Consider the following 14,816-nt stretch of genomic DNA (forward strand, 5'->3'; position numbering starts at 1 on the left):
GAGATGGAAAATGACAATTTTCTGTAAGATTAGATTTCACATTGTTTAAAATAAAAAAAATGACATTCAAAAACAAGAATATTCATTGGAGGAACACTTTTATATCAAGAAATTGGTTTAATATTCTTCACAATTATTCTCAGTTGAAAATGTAATAACAACATTTTTTGAATCACAATTAAAAATAGATTTCTCTAATTTTTCTTCATAAAATTTTATGGGATTTATTCTCTTTATAAAGTTTAGTGCCATTATTGTTGGAATACGATGTCTAATGAGGAATGGGGAGACTTGAACATTCTTAGAATGAGGCTTGGTTTTCAAAGATATGTTAAATGGCACATTTGATGACATGTCCTTTATATCATTCTATTGCTTAGTTGAAAAATATCAGTTGTCTTATCTTTTTTAGATATTTATGTGTGTGTGTATATGTCATTTGATAATGTGACATGGAATGTCCTTTCATACTTTATATCTTATCTACCACCCACTTTGGCACTTATGCAAGAGGGAATGCAACTTGGTTTTGAACCCAAAATTTTTCAATTGATTCTAATAAATTTTTTTTTTGGGGTACTATCTAGATGGGCACTCTTCTCGTATTTGATTCATGTTCTCATTATTGAAAATGGACTATCTATCAAAATGAAAATTGTACTTTTTTCTTTTTCTGATACTAACTAGGTAGGCGCTCCTTTCATATCTGATTCATATTTTCATTTACCATGCAGAGTAAGATTGAGTCTATTGAGGCCAAACCATGGTAGCTGATTCATGCACAGCTGGAATGATATTTGTTGTTGCCAAAAACCCCGAATGAATTGATCCTGCACAAGCACAGACGGCAGAGGCTCGGAGCTTTATCTGGGGTTAGTCCTCCGACGCTCAAGTTAGGGTCGGCTGCACAGTTTTCAGTAAGGGAGTAATGGTGAGGGTTAGTCCAGACCTCTGATCGTGACCTTCTCTTGTTGGAAGCGCTTCATGTAGTTTCGCAGTGATTCTCCTTCATGTTGCTTGACGTTAGTCAAGTTCAACATGGTCTTCTGAAGGGGTTGGCTACTGGAGAATCCCTTCACGAAGAAGTAGCCTAGATCACTGAAGCTGTGGATCGACTTCGTTGACATACGGTTGTACCATAGCCTTGCCGCTCCTCTGAATGTTAATGGTAGGGCGCGACACATAATATTGTCCGAAACTCGATGGAACTGCATGGCGACCTTGAAGCCTTCCAGATGATCGACGGGGTCCCCAGACCCGTCATAAGTGTCATACTTGGGCAGGCGAAAGCCAATCGGGAGCGAATCCCTCATGACCTCATCAGCTAAGGCCGTGTCATTAGTGAGGTCTGGCTCGCGAGCTCCCGTCTGATTTTTTACCACCTTCTTTATCTCATCTTTCAGATTTAGGACCATCCGCTTTAAACCCGAGTCCTCGTGCCTCTGTTCGTCTCCCTGGCGTGGTTCCCCATATGGGTCTCTGGCTGCACGCCGCATCCTTCCCCTGGGTGCGAGAGTCTCCCTCATTGCTCGGTTTCAAAGGTTGTGATCGGAGCTTATCGATCCTGTACTGCTCCGGTCCTCGTCTCGAGCCCTCTTAGGCTGGATGTGGGGGCCAGGCCGTGCTCCGCTGGTCTTTTGAAGACAACTTTGGAGACTTCCTTTATTGCCTCGGCCATTCGGTCATATTTGTCCTGGAGGGCTTCGAATTGCTCCCTTGTCACATATTCCTGCGCTTCGGGAGGGGGCGGAGGATCACTATCTCCGCGTACTGAATATCCGGCTGAATGCTGGTACCTTACGGATCCTTTCCGGTCATCGTTGCCCCTTTCTCGTCCTATCTCCGTCGAGGGAGGGAGCCCCCCTGAAGGTTCCTCCTCCCCCATATTCATGTTCGACGTTGCTCTTGGCTTCTTACGATTGTAGGTTCTCCCCACCATTACTATCGTTCCCACAGACGGCGCCAATCTGTTGCTACCAAAAACCCTGTATGAATTGATCCTGCACAAGCACAGATGGCAGAGGCCCAGAGCTTTGTCCGGGGTTAGTCCTTCGACGCTCAAGTTAGGGTCGGCCGCACAGTTTTCAGTAAGGGAGTAATGGTGAGGGTATTGATACTTACCCCCTTCCTTCCTCTCGGGTCCTCTCATATAGCTCCTAGGGTTTAGGGTTTTCCCTTTCCTCCCAAGAGTCCTTCTCGGGTCCACCTTCTTCCCTCTTCGAGTTCCACTCGAATACGTCCATCCTTCTGGAGGGGAATATTCCCTTCATGCAAGCAATGTGATAGAGCGTGATAGTCTTTGTACTCCCTATCTAGTAGGCGACACATGTCCCGGTGGGTGACGCGTGTCCTCACCCTACTGAGCGATCGATTTGGCCGTATCAATATTGTCTTCATAATCCATGGAAATCAGTGAAACAAATACCATGAATTTAAGCATGGACCCACCACCTCAACCACCCTCAAACCAGCAAAGCATAAATTCCTCACAAGGGCCAATGGCTATCCTCTGGTACATTGAGAATTGTCATGTTCTAAGTGATGTCCGCCCTGAAGATATATATGGTAACATTAGAATGGCATTAACGCGTTCACCTTGTTATAGAAGGAGCTATTACAATGTTCTCTGCCTATGGAGATTTCAATGCCTTCCCAAGGTGGCTAAGGGAGGGTTGCCAAAGGATTGGTGTGAAACTCGTAGATGTTCCAAATGGAAGAAAGGACACCATTGACAAGGCTATTTTGGTTGATATTCTTGTTCGCTCTTGATAGCCATTTGCTATCATCAATTATGTTGATCTCAGTGGATGTAGATTTTTCTCTCGCATTGCACATACTGGGCAGCGTGGTTACACTATCATCCTTGTCATTCTTGCTGGAGTAGGCGTTTCATCTGCCTTGAGTAATGTAGGTAGTTTCGACTGGGATTGGCCTAGGGTGGCTCGTAGAGAACGGTTTGTGTCTCCTAAAGCAATGATGTCTCGTGCGCCTACTGAAATTGCTGGGTATCTTATGGGTTGCCATATCAATGAAAATACTGATGGGAAAATTGAGGAGGAATCAATCGTTTATAGAGGGAGTTCACAAAGCGAGTACACTGCTCGGGCTAACATCAACCATTTTTGACTGTTTTTACCCAAGAGATTTATCAAGGGCTTCGCAGTCCTTATCTGAATACGACAACAATTTGATTACCAATTTGCCATGCCTTGTTCTCCCTCTTCAAGATGCATTGTCTCCCCTCTGGCATTACGATGTTTGAGCAGGTTCTATTACTATCTCCACTCTGCTGGGATTGTTGGATTTGGTTCATCTTCTTCAAATAGAGTTACCAATCATGGTGAAGGGATACCTCTTTCTCTCCATCATATCATTGGATTAGCCAAAATTCAGGTTTGGTTTTCTCTCTCTCTTTTCCTATTCTCCTTTTGGGCATTATTCAGTGAGAATCTTTTGACTGCTCTCTTATTTTTTCGGTTTGAATGTTATCTTAAAAATCAACTCTTTCCCAACCGAACTTATTTCAAATTTGTATTTTTCGTCTTAATGTTCTCTCTGGTAAGATTGCTTCATGGGAAATATGCTAATTCGCGATTGGGGAAAGCATCATTCCCGTAGAATAAGATCAAAGCACAAGCGCGGGCACCACATAGTGCACTCCCTTTCTCTTTTTTTTCTCTGTCATGGAATGTACTCTGTTATTTAGGTTTCCCTCTCTTGATTCAACTGATCCAATTTCTATCTTTGAGCTTCTCATGGGTGTGCTCTATCAATTGGAAGGTAAATTTTAGTCCTTTATAGGTGGTGAATTGGGGATTCCATTATATGTACACTTCCTAAAGGGATTCAAGTAGATATTAACCTAGGTGGAGTGGTAGATGCTCTACACTGCTTACACTAAGTGATATGTGGAGGATAACCCTATATCCATGGTGAACCGAAAGAATGTCTACATGACTGACATAGGCCACATAGAAGCATTAAGTCTAATTGCAGTGGATGAAAGTACATGCTGAAAGATTAACATGTGCTCTCTATGGGGACATTGATGTAGTTACAAATCAACCTCACCACTATAGTTTGAGCCATGACCTCATGTAGCAAGGTTGCAGGGTGCTAGAGGCCATCTTGAACTTTCATGTTTTATAATGTGTGATTCTTTTTAAGGGAATGTGTCAAGAACTTCCTCTATAGAGCCTTAACCTTAAATTTTCACAATCTCATATTAGTTAGTGGAGATGGGAGAATAAGGGGGGCTTCCTAAGGTAGCGTAAGTATCTGGACTTATTTAGTTGTGTTGACTTTTGACGTTCTTGTGTCTTCATGATTTTCCTTATCATTATAAATTTTATATAATTAATCAAAATGGGGGAAAAAACTTTAATCCTGTCATATACAGAAGGTAGCCTGTGAAAAAGAGAGCAATTCAGGTAAAACCAAATGAACCTATTAGACTCAAAGAAGAGAGATGTAGTGGGGTGGAATTATGTTATAGAAATGGTATTGTTAGAGATAAAGTAGAGCTACCACACATTTGGCAAACATTATTCTATTTTCCGCTTTCATGTCTTACTGTGTTTCTCCTCTAAATATGTGGTGTTTTATTTCATCTTTTTTATTGCGGATGATTGTTGGGTCCTTTTTCTTTGATTCTTGGTGGCATTTTTTGTATGAAACTAGATTCTTTTGGCGTATGATATACAATTCATGGTGTGCCTTTATCTTCAGAGGATTTTGGTTTACTGGGTTTCTATTACTGTTTTGAATACTTCACAATGGAGGGACAACCAATGTCTCTTTTATTCTTCTTAATTTCTTAACTAACATTGATTAAAAAATGTTTTTATGCATGTGTTGGAATATTTGATTTGCTCACCATGTTGGGGTTTTTGTTGGATAATATTGTTTTGTTAATATATAATAATTGTTGTGTTGTGTTTTTCAACTTTCAACAAATAGGAAAAATGGAAAGACAAAAAGATAAATTTTGGCAACATGCTGAGAAACTTGATATTTCACATTTCAAATGTAAATTTTATGAAAAACAAGTTTATGGAGGGGTCACTTGCCTCAAGTATCATTTAGCTAAGGTTAGTGGGTATGCTGTTGCCTCTTGTGAGAAAATATCTAATGATGTCCAAGTAGAAGCTCTTCTTGCTATTAATGTTGAATCAAGTAGTAATAAGCGTTAGAGTTGTTCTAGAGGTGAGAGTGCGGTTGGTTCCTCTTCTTTGACTGCTTTAACTATAACTAGTCAAAGGCAGTCCACAATGGAGGAAATGATCCCTAAGATGGACAAACCAACTTAGGAGAAATGCCTACGTGACTTCTTTATTAAGAATAACATTTCTTTTAATGTTGTTTGATCAGATTCTTTCATCAATTTGTTGAAGTGTACAGCCCATTATGGTCCTACTAGTATCATATTCCCGGTTATTCTACCCTTCATGGAAGAATAATCCCTTAAGCAAAAAAGGACCTTGAAAAATATGCTGAAGAAGTAAAATTTTCTAGGAAGGAGAGTAGTTGCACAATCATGTTTGATTCATGGATTGACTTGAAAAAGCTATCTTTCCTTAACGTGATTGCTTATTCCCCGGGTGTGCTCTCTTTTTGAAGTTAGAGGAGTGCTCTCATGCTAGATTGACTGGTCCTTTTATATTTGATATTCTTGATAAAGAGATTCAAAGTGTTGGCCCAAATTTAGTGGTTCAAATAATTTCAGAAAATGCATCTGATTATGGGAGTGCACTTGATATATTTACTGAAAGAATCAGTCCAATATTGAAGGATATCTATGAAGATGTTATTTGAGTTTAAGAAATTTTTGATGAGGTGAAAAGAATTATTGATTACTTGTATAAGTCAATAATTGTCTTACTGTTAATGAGAAAATTCACAAACAAGGATCTAAAATATCCTTGTAAAACTAGTTGGTTCAAACTTTTTAATGCTTTAGTCAATTGTTGGCGTGGAAGAGAAGCTTAGACTCCTTGCATCAGCTGAGTGGAGAAGTCTAAGAAATTCTAGATCTGCTGAAGCAAATAGAGTAGTAGACACTATTCAAAGGGAGTCGTTTTGGAATGATTCAAAAGAGATTTTGAGATTTATGGAACCAATCATTCGAGTTCTTCATTTGGTTGATGATGCTGGGGTTACATCAGGGTATTTGTATGAAGCAGTGAAAAGAGCAAGAGAGATATTGGAGAAGCTTAAGGAGGCAGACCATTGGTATGACCAAATTTTGAGAATCTTTGATGGCAGAAGGGATGAAAATATTTTAGGTATCATTCACTATATAACTGCCATTTTCAACCCTGCTCATTTTTTTAGTGAAAGATTCAAAAAGATTCCTCAATTCAAAAAAGCAAAGGATTTCATTGGTGATATATTAGTTCCACGAGATGAGAGGAGAGAATATTATGGACAATTGGCAGCATACTACATGAAGTCTACAACTATTTTTTCTCACAGTGCCAAGATAATGATGAAAAGTAGTCATCCATCCTCGTAAGGGTAATAATTACTTTATTTTTAAAATCTTTAGTTTATGTTTTTTTTATGTAAAAATTACTTGTCATTTAAAATTGTATATTTATATATTTTTTATTTTATTTTATTTTTGTTACCAATGACTGGGGTTTGGTGGCATCTTTAAGGTGATGCTATTCTTATCTTATAGAAGTATGCCATTCAAATATTGAGCCAACCATATAATTCTTCGACTTGTAAGAGAAATTGGAGTGCTTGGGATACAACATAAACATAAAAGAGGAACAGATTGTCCACAACATTGTTAGATGATTTAGTCTACGCCATATCGAATTCGTTGATGATGAAAAAGATGAGTAAACTTGAACAGAAAAATTTGTTGCCTATTAATCCTGACAATAATAGTGTCAACGATTTTGATCGTAGCATTAAGGACGTTGATGAAGAGCTAAAGAGATTATTGGATGATGTGGATGATAGCATCGTTGAAGACTTGCTATTTGGTGCAAGTATTAGTTTTACTGGGAGCGAGACTCAACCCCCAGACAATGTTATTTGATTTAGTTGAGTTATGGTGATGTAATAACTATAGTTATGCTTTTGTGGATGTTTTCCTTTGTTTATAATACTTTGTTTCTTTTTAAACATGGATGATGGAATTAGGTGAGCCATGGGTTGAATGATGTGATTTTGAACTTTTATGTTCCTATAGGACTATTGGTGGAAGCATTAAAACATGCTTTAGAAATTGGATTACTATAACCATTTCCTCCATCACTCAATGACAACTTTTTTTTTTTTAAGTTTTAATTGTATTGTATATTTGAACTACAATAATTTGATCTTTCTAGGTTCACATATGAAGTCAATTGCTTAATAATATAAAACAGATACAATAAATCATAAAAATAATATCCGAATTTTTTTCTTGACTTTTATTTTCATAAACGAATCATTCTTGAATCATAATCCAATTTTTTTTGCCCACTTTTTGACCGAACTCATAAATTAACCAACCGAGTTATTCCAAATAATTCTCCATCCGAATAATTTTTTAATCAAAATTTGTTAACAGGGTTTTGATTTTTCGGACCGACTTCACGGAAACGAACGTAACTTCTTTGAACAATATTCGATCGAGACTATATGAAATATGTTATAACCACGACTCAATGCTCTAGAACTTTCCAAAAGACTCGATTATCATACTCAACCATACAAAAAGACCATATTGCCCCTGAACCTTTCCTATCCCACAACTTCCTTATATGGGATCGAAACACGATGAAACCAGTGCGTTGGAAAGGACTTTTCTCGCAAGGTTACAAAAAGAAAATTTCTCCCAAAAAATTCATCTTCAGTATTGAAACTACCCTGACTGCCACATAAGCTAGTTTTTTTACTTCGGATTTCGTAACTTCTTTATATGGTATCGAAACTAGACAAAATCAGATGCATTAGATAGGATAAATTATACTCTAACTTTTTCATGAAGAAATCGTCTTCCAGAAGAATCATTTTCACTCCGAAAATGCTCTGAGTGTAAATAGGATAAAATTTTCAGTTTTGACCTAGAATCCCGCACCACCTATGATAGATGAATCAATCAACTCCATATGCATCATGTAGATCTGTTATCTCATTAGGTACACCAAACATTGTCACGTCACCTAAAATGGTCACGTCATCACTACCACGTGGTCGAGGTTGCCAATAAGGACAACCATAAAACAATAATCTTCCCCTTTGGAGTTGTTGGAAATCATCTTATCACCACTGCACTCCAAAGCTCTGATGAGTAACTGTATCCCCCTTTGACAAAAAGTACAAAGGGTAACCAATGGACTCCCCCTACATCCAATACAGGGTAGCAGCATCAATCAACTTGCTCCCCCTCTCCCAAGCCCTTGTTCTTGGGATGAACCACCACTCCCAACTTTTTTTTGAGGAATTCAAACTGCTCTTTGGGAAGAAATTTAGTGAAGATGTCAGCCACTTGTTCTGTTGTGAAAACAAACTCCATTCTGACTACATTTTTCATCACCTTATCTCTCAAGAAATGATACCAAATGGCAATGTGTTTTGTTCTAGAATGTATCACCGGGTTCTTAGAGATATTGATAGCATTTGTATTGTTACAATAAAATGTCACTACCTGCTTAACCTCGAAACTTAGATCCTTTAACATCTGTTTCATCCACAACATGTGTGTAATAGGATATATCTGCAATATACTCTACCTCTGCAATTAAAAGAGAGATTGACTCTTTCTTCTTGCTGTGCCAAGCCACCAAGTTGCTCCCCAAATAGAATACACTACCACTTGTGCTTTCCTATCATCCATACATCTAACCCATTCTGCATCTGAGAAAGCTGACAAACTGAGGCTCTTGACTTTCGGAAACCATGACCAAACTCATTGGTCCCCTTCAGATATTTGAAAATTCTATTCATTGCTGCCACATGAGTCTACCTTGGTCCTGCTTGGGATCTGGCTACCATACACACAACTTGTAAGGTGTTAGGCCTACTAGTTGTTACATACAATAGGCTACCAATCATTGACCTGTAAGAGGTATTGTCGCACCCCGTTCACACTGAACTGGGCCAGTGATTGGGTTAACACCGGTTAACCCAAACCTGTCAGGATCATCTGATACTGTATTCCACCACAGCATACACATAACTAATAAAAGCTTATCAGATCAGCGGAAGACTAGATTTACTTGTGATTATTCCCATAATACTTGATACCCGAATTGTGATACAATAGTTATATACATGTGGGCCCGAAGGCATGATATTTACACAATAAAAGTACAATTCACATATCAAGTACATAAACGAAACCATCAAAATAATCAGAGTACACAGCTCGGCTCGGTATCAAGGTTAGAGCTCAGCTCAGCATCAAGGTTTGAGCGCAGCTCGGCATCACGTGGTAGAGCTCAACTCGACCTCAAAAGTGGAGCTCAGCCCGGCATCAGAACTGCGGTCCCGTAGCACAACTCTCACACGGGCAATCAGTGCCGTGCTCTAACTCCTCAGGGGCCCACCAATCCTCTTCGGGGAACTCGACTGTGGGACCCACCCCGTGCTCTTAAGATGTATGACCTACAAAATCATCTAAAAAGGAGTGCACACGTGGGATGAGCTCACTAGCTCAGTAAGTGGAAAGATGGACCACACAGCAGTCCACACAGCAAAACACAATCATATGCACTACATGCTATGCAATACATTTTAAATCACATCCACCTAAGCAACATTACTAAGTCTTTGGTTTAGTGCTACTATAGCCACAGTGCGCGTATACTCCGGGTACGAGCCTCGAACTCCATCCCGCGATACGCCCATAGGGCTATCGGAGAAGGCCCACCGTGAGTACTCGAAAAAGTAAAAACATTGCCGACCACCGGCTCTCAACAGAAAAGTAAATGACTGAAATTAAAGGTGTTGACTCCATCAATTTAAAAGCAGTATGATTGGCCCTCTTGAATATACCACCGGGGTTGCCGACTGTCCTAATGACCCGCCGGACATTATGTCTAACCGCCACAGCGACCCGACAACTGTGACCACTGCTTCCCCCTAAATGTTAACCCAACACCTTAACCCCTGTTGGGAAGGTTCGTAACACGAGATGGTGAAAATCCTAAACCGCATGCTCCTATATGATAATAGTACGATTGTTTAGTGCCACCGCGTCCTATACCACGGGCCACCAATGCAGTCGTGTCCAAGCCGACTGCGGCATCTAGTCTATCAATGCATCATGCATAATGATGTCAACATTCATCACATAAGCATCTCATCACTTGGCATTTAGAAAGTAAACATAGCACACATGCATAACAATGTGAGGATGACTAATCTACATAGCATTTTCATGATGGCATGACTAGACTAGATACATTAAATGAATGCCAAACAATGCCTTGAAACAAGGCCAATTGTCCTCTCCCCACTAACCTATAGTGTACAAGGATTCCCGTTCGATACGGGTGAGATCCGGTGCGAGAAGCGTAGGATTTAGTGAACCTAACATAAGTGAACGGGGTTAGTATTTCACCATCTTAGGATCAAAATTAACGAGATCCGATGATAAAATCATGTTTAGAACGTTAAAAGAAGGTCGCAAGTCCAATCGGACGTAAAAATCACATTCGTGGCCTCTCAGGTGGGTCAGACAGCCCACCTGTCTCGCCCACCGGTCTGGCCCATCGGTCTGGACTGGCAGGTAGGTTGGCCCGTCGGTTGGCCCGTCGGTTGGGCCAGGGAGCCTGTTAAGACTGGCGGGCCACCCTGCTTGCCAGTTAGCCCGCCGGTTGTGCCCGAGGGCCCTACCCTCTCAGGCAGGTGCTCACAGGCGGATGAGATGGCCCACCGGTCTTGCCCACCGGTCTTAGTGGGAAAACTACTGTTTCTTCCCAACTTCCTCCATTCATTGGGGATTCAAATGGGGCTTTTCCCAACCCATTCTTCACACTTTCAATGTCTTATAGGATGGTTCTAACCTAGATCTAGGTTAGATTCAAGTGATGGGAAACCATCTTACCTTCTTTGCTCAAGAACACCTGCAAACCCTCAAAATCACTTCAAACCCACAATGCTTCTCCAACCTTGTCAATACCTCTTCAAATCCTTCAAGATCAACACATAAATCATCTATTAAACCTTAGATTCATCATTTCAAAGGGGATTTACAAGATCTCAAGAAACCCTACTCGAATCAAGGGTTTTACTTGGGTATGGTAAATGTTTAAGGAACCCCACTTTGCTTACCTCTAAATGTAGATCTAGTGTTGAAGATCACTCTTCCGGCGCCGGAATGGGAAGGTCAAGCTTCGGCGCCGTTGAAATCCTTCTCTTCTTCCTCCTTCCTCTCTTCCCTTCTTCTTCCCTTTCTTTTCTCTCTCCTCTTTACTATCCTCACCAACGTACGAGTGTCATAAATGAAAAGAAAAGAAAATCATAAATGCTATATATATACTTCTTAAATAACTAAATAGTTCACGTGGATGGGTCACTCAGGTGGGTGGGTGCACCCATCTGTCCGCCCACCTGAGGGCCAAAACTTGGAATTTTGACAGAGTTCGGGCCTCGGCACGAACCCCACCCCTGGCATACGATGTAATATATGTATACACCTTAATATATGGCTACAATACCTGTTTTATCCATACATGGCCTTATGATAGGTGCACGTACACGGCTTGGGTACTCCCGTCTCTTCTGGCATTGGCTCGGACTTGTCGGGCCAGTCAGTGTTTAAGGTCACCCTTGCCATCATAGTCCATAAGGAGCCCGCTCTAACTCTCTCCGGTTCGGTTCTTGCATAGTTAAACCGGGTCAACCGTGTAATCAGACCGGGTTTAAGAAGTAGGGTATTACATTTACCCCCCCTTCTGAAAAATTTCGTCCTCGAAATTGCGTACCTGGCTGATAAAAAAGATGAGGGTACTTGGATTGCATTTCATCCTCTTTCTCCCAAGACGCTTCTTCAAGTGAATGATTAGCCCATCGCACTTTTACATAGGAAATGGAGCAGTTGCAAAGGGTATTCACCTTTCGGTCCAAAATTTTAGCTGGCTGCTCTGTATAGGTCATGTCAGCTTCAGGGTATTCTGGCTCCATGGGTAATACATGAGAGGGATCATGAACGTATCACTTCAGCATGGATACATGGAATACATTATGAACATCCCCAAGTGAAGGTGGCAGAGCAAGCATGTAGGCTACTGAACCAACCCGAGCTAAGATCTCAAATGGTCCAATGTATCTTGGGCTCAACTTCCCCTTCCTGTGAAACCTTTGCAACCCTTTAGTAGGAGAGATCTTGAGAAATACCTTTTCTCCTGGCTGAAATTCAATGTCTTTTCTGCAGGTGTCTGCATAGCTCTTTTGACGGGACTGAGCTGCTTTAATCCGTTATTAAATAACGTCGACTTTGTCACAAGTCATTTGTATCATCTCAGGTCCTAACATTCGACGTTCACCTACTTCATCCCAATACAAAGGAGTTCTGCACTTCCTGCCATATAATGCCTCATACGGAGCCATCCCAATTGTAGCTTGGTAACTGTTGTTATAGGAAAACTCCATAAGGGGTATGTATTCTTCCCAACTACAACTCATCTCCATTGTACATGCCCTGAGCATGTCCTCTAATATCTGTATGGTTCGCTCCAACTGACCATCCGTCTGTGGGTGGAAGGCAGTACTCAAGTTCAACTACGATCCCAAGGCACGTTATAAGCTTTTTGAAAATCTGGAAGTGAACCTTGGGTCCCTATCTGATACAATGCTCACTGGCACTCCATATAATCGCACTATGTTGTCCATGTAAAGTTGTGCTAGTTTGGCCATAGAGAACTTGGTCTTGATGGAAATGAAATGAGCAGTCTTGGTAAGCTGATCAACGATCACCCATATTGCATCCATTCCCTTAGGTGTATATGGTAGTCCGGTGACGAAGTCCATTGTAATCTTCTCCCACTTCCATTCTGGTACTGGGAGTGGTTGAAGAGTACCATAAGGTCGATGCCTCGCAGCTTTTACTTTTTGGCATGTGAGACAAGTCGCCACATACAGAGCTATTGTGACTTTCATGCTTGGCCACCAGTAATTTTGTTTGAGGTCTTTGTACATCTTTGTACTTCCTGGGTGGAGTGAGTACTCGGAGCTATGTGCTTCTCGCACTATCTTGTCTTGTATATCCAAATCATCGGGTACACACAATCTGTCTCGAAACATCAATGCCCCATAACTGGCTAAAACAAAATCTGGGTCGTTCATTGTTTGATCTTGAACCTTAACCTTGATCCGCTGCAATTCAGGATCCAAAGGTTGTTTCATTATTACCTCTTGCCTAATAGCCGGATGCACCTGTAGAGCCGTCAAGGATACAGTCAACCATTTAAGGTTTTCTGGTTGACGTTCCAATTCTAAGGTTGCTCCTTCATACAAGAAGGCTCCATCTATTAGCATCGCCTCTTGCACGAGTGGGGGGCTGACTGCTAAGCATGAGAGTGACACGGTTTGTGCCTTCCGACTCAATGCATCTGCCACTACATTTGCCTTGCCGGGATGATACTGAATGTCGCGGTCATAATCCTTCATGAGCTCAAGTCATCTCCTCTGCCTCATGTTCAAATCCTTCTGGGTGAAGAAGTACTTCAGACTTTTGTGATCACTGTATATCTCACACTTCTCCCCATACAAATAATGTCGCCAAATCTTAAGGGCAAAAATGACTGCAGTTAGTTCTAAGTCATGAGTGGGGTAGTTCTTCTCATACTCCTTTAGTTGTTGGGATGCATACGCTATTACTTTCCCGCGTTGCATAAGAACGCAACCCAAACCAACTTTGGAAGCATCAGTGTAGACTGTCATTCCACCTGTGCCTTCAGGGATGGTCAACACCGGGGCCGACACCAACCTCTTCTCACATTCCTCTGCCCAGTCGAATTTCACACCCTTTTTGGTTAATTTAGTCATTGGTGCTGAGATTCGGGCGAAATTCTCAATGAAACGCCAGTAGTATCCAGCCAAATCCAAGAAGCTTCTAATTTCAGTGACATTCTTGGGGCTTTCCCATTCTACTACTGCTTTCACCTTATCAGGATCTACTTCGATTCCGGCCTTAGACACTACGTGCCCTAGGAATCCAACTTATTCAAGCCAGAATTCACACTTGCTGTACTTGGCAAACAACTGTTGTTCTCTCAACCTCTGTAACACCATTCTCAAGTGTTGAGTGTGCTCCTCTTCGGTCTTGGAGTAAATCAAGATGTCGTCAATAAAAACAATTACCCATTTATCGAGCACATCCTGAAATACTCGATTCATTAGATCCATGAATGCTGCTGGTGCATTGGTTAACCCGAAAGATAACACTAAGAACTCATAGTGACCATACCGAGTCCTGCTGTCTTGGGTATGTCGTTGCTCTTTATCTTGAGCTGATAATAGCCTGACCGAAGGTCTATCTTTGAAAATACCCTGGCTCCCTGCAACTGGTCAAATAAATTATCAATGCGTGGCAATGGATACCGGTTCTTAATGGTTAGCTTATTTAATTCTCGGTAATCGATGCACATACGCAAGCTGCCATCTTTCTTCTTGACAAACAACACTGGGGCAACCCAAGGTGAAACACTTGGGCGAATAAACCCCTTTTCCAGTAGTTCCTGCAACTGCATCTGTAACTCCTTCAATTCAGCTGGTACCATCTTGTATGGAGCCTTAGATACTGGAGCTGCTCCAGGAGTCAAATCTATGGCAAACTCCAACTCTCTATCAGGTGGTAAATGCATCAGATC

At 41.1% G+C, this 14,816-nt stretch overlaps 1 long non-coding RNA gene across 1 annotated transcript; it reads left to right on the forward strand.

Annotated features, from left to right (window-relative positions):
* The first annotated feature begins 2,620 nt into the window (after positions 1 to 2,620).
* Positions 2,621 to 7,175, forward strand: LOC122078318. Its single transcript, XR_006140042.1, has 2 exons — positions 2,621 to 3,393; positions 6,919 to 7,175. It is a non-coding gene; the product is annotated as an uncharacterized LOC122078318 (long non-coding RNA).
* The last annotated feature ends 7,641 nt before the right edge of the window (positions 7,176 to 14,816 follow it).

The sequence above is a fragment of the Macadamia integrifolia genome, chromosome 5 (assembly GCF_013358625.1).
Source record: "Macadamia integrifolia cultivar HAES 741 chromosome 5, SCU_Mint_v3, whole genome shotgun sequence".
Taxonomy (NCBI): domain Eukaryota; kingdom Viridiplantae; phylum Streptophyta; class Magnoliopsida; order Proteales; family Proteaceae; genus Macadamia; species Macadamia integrifolia.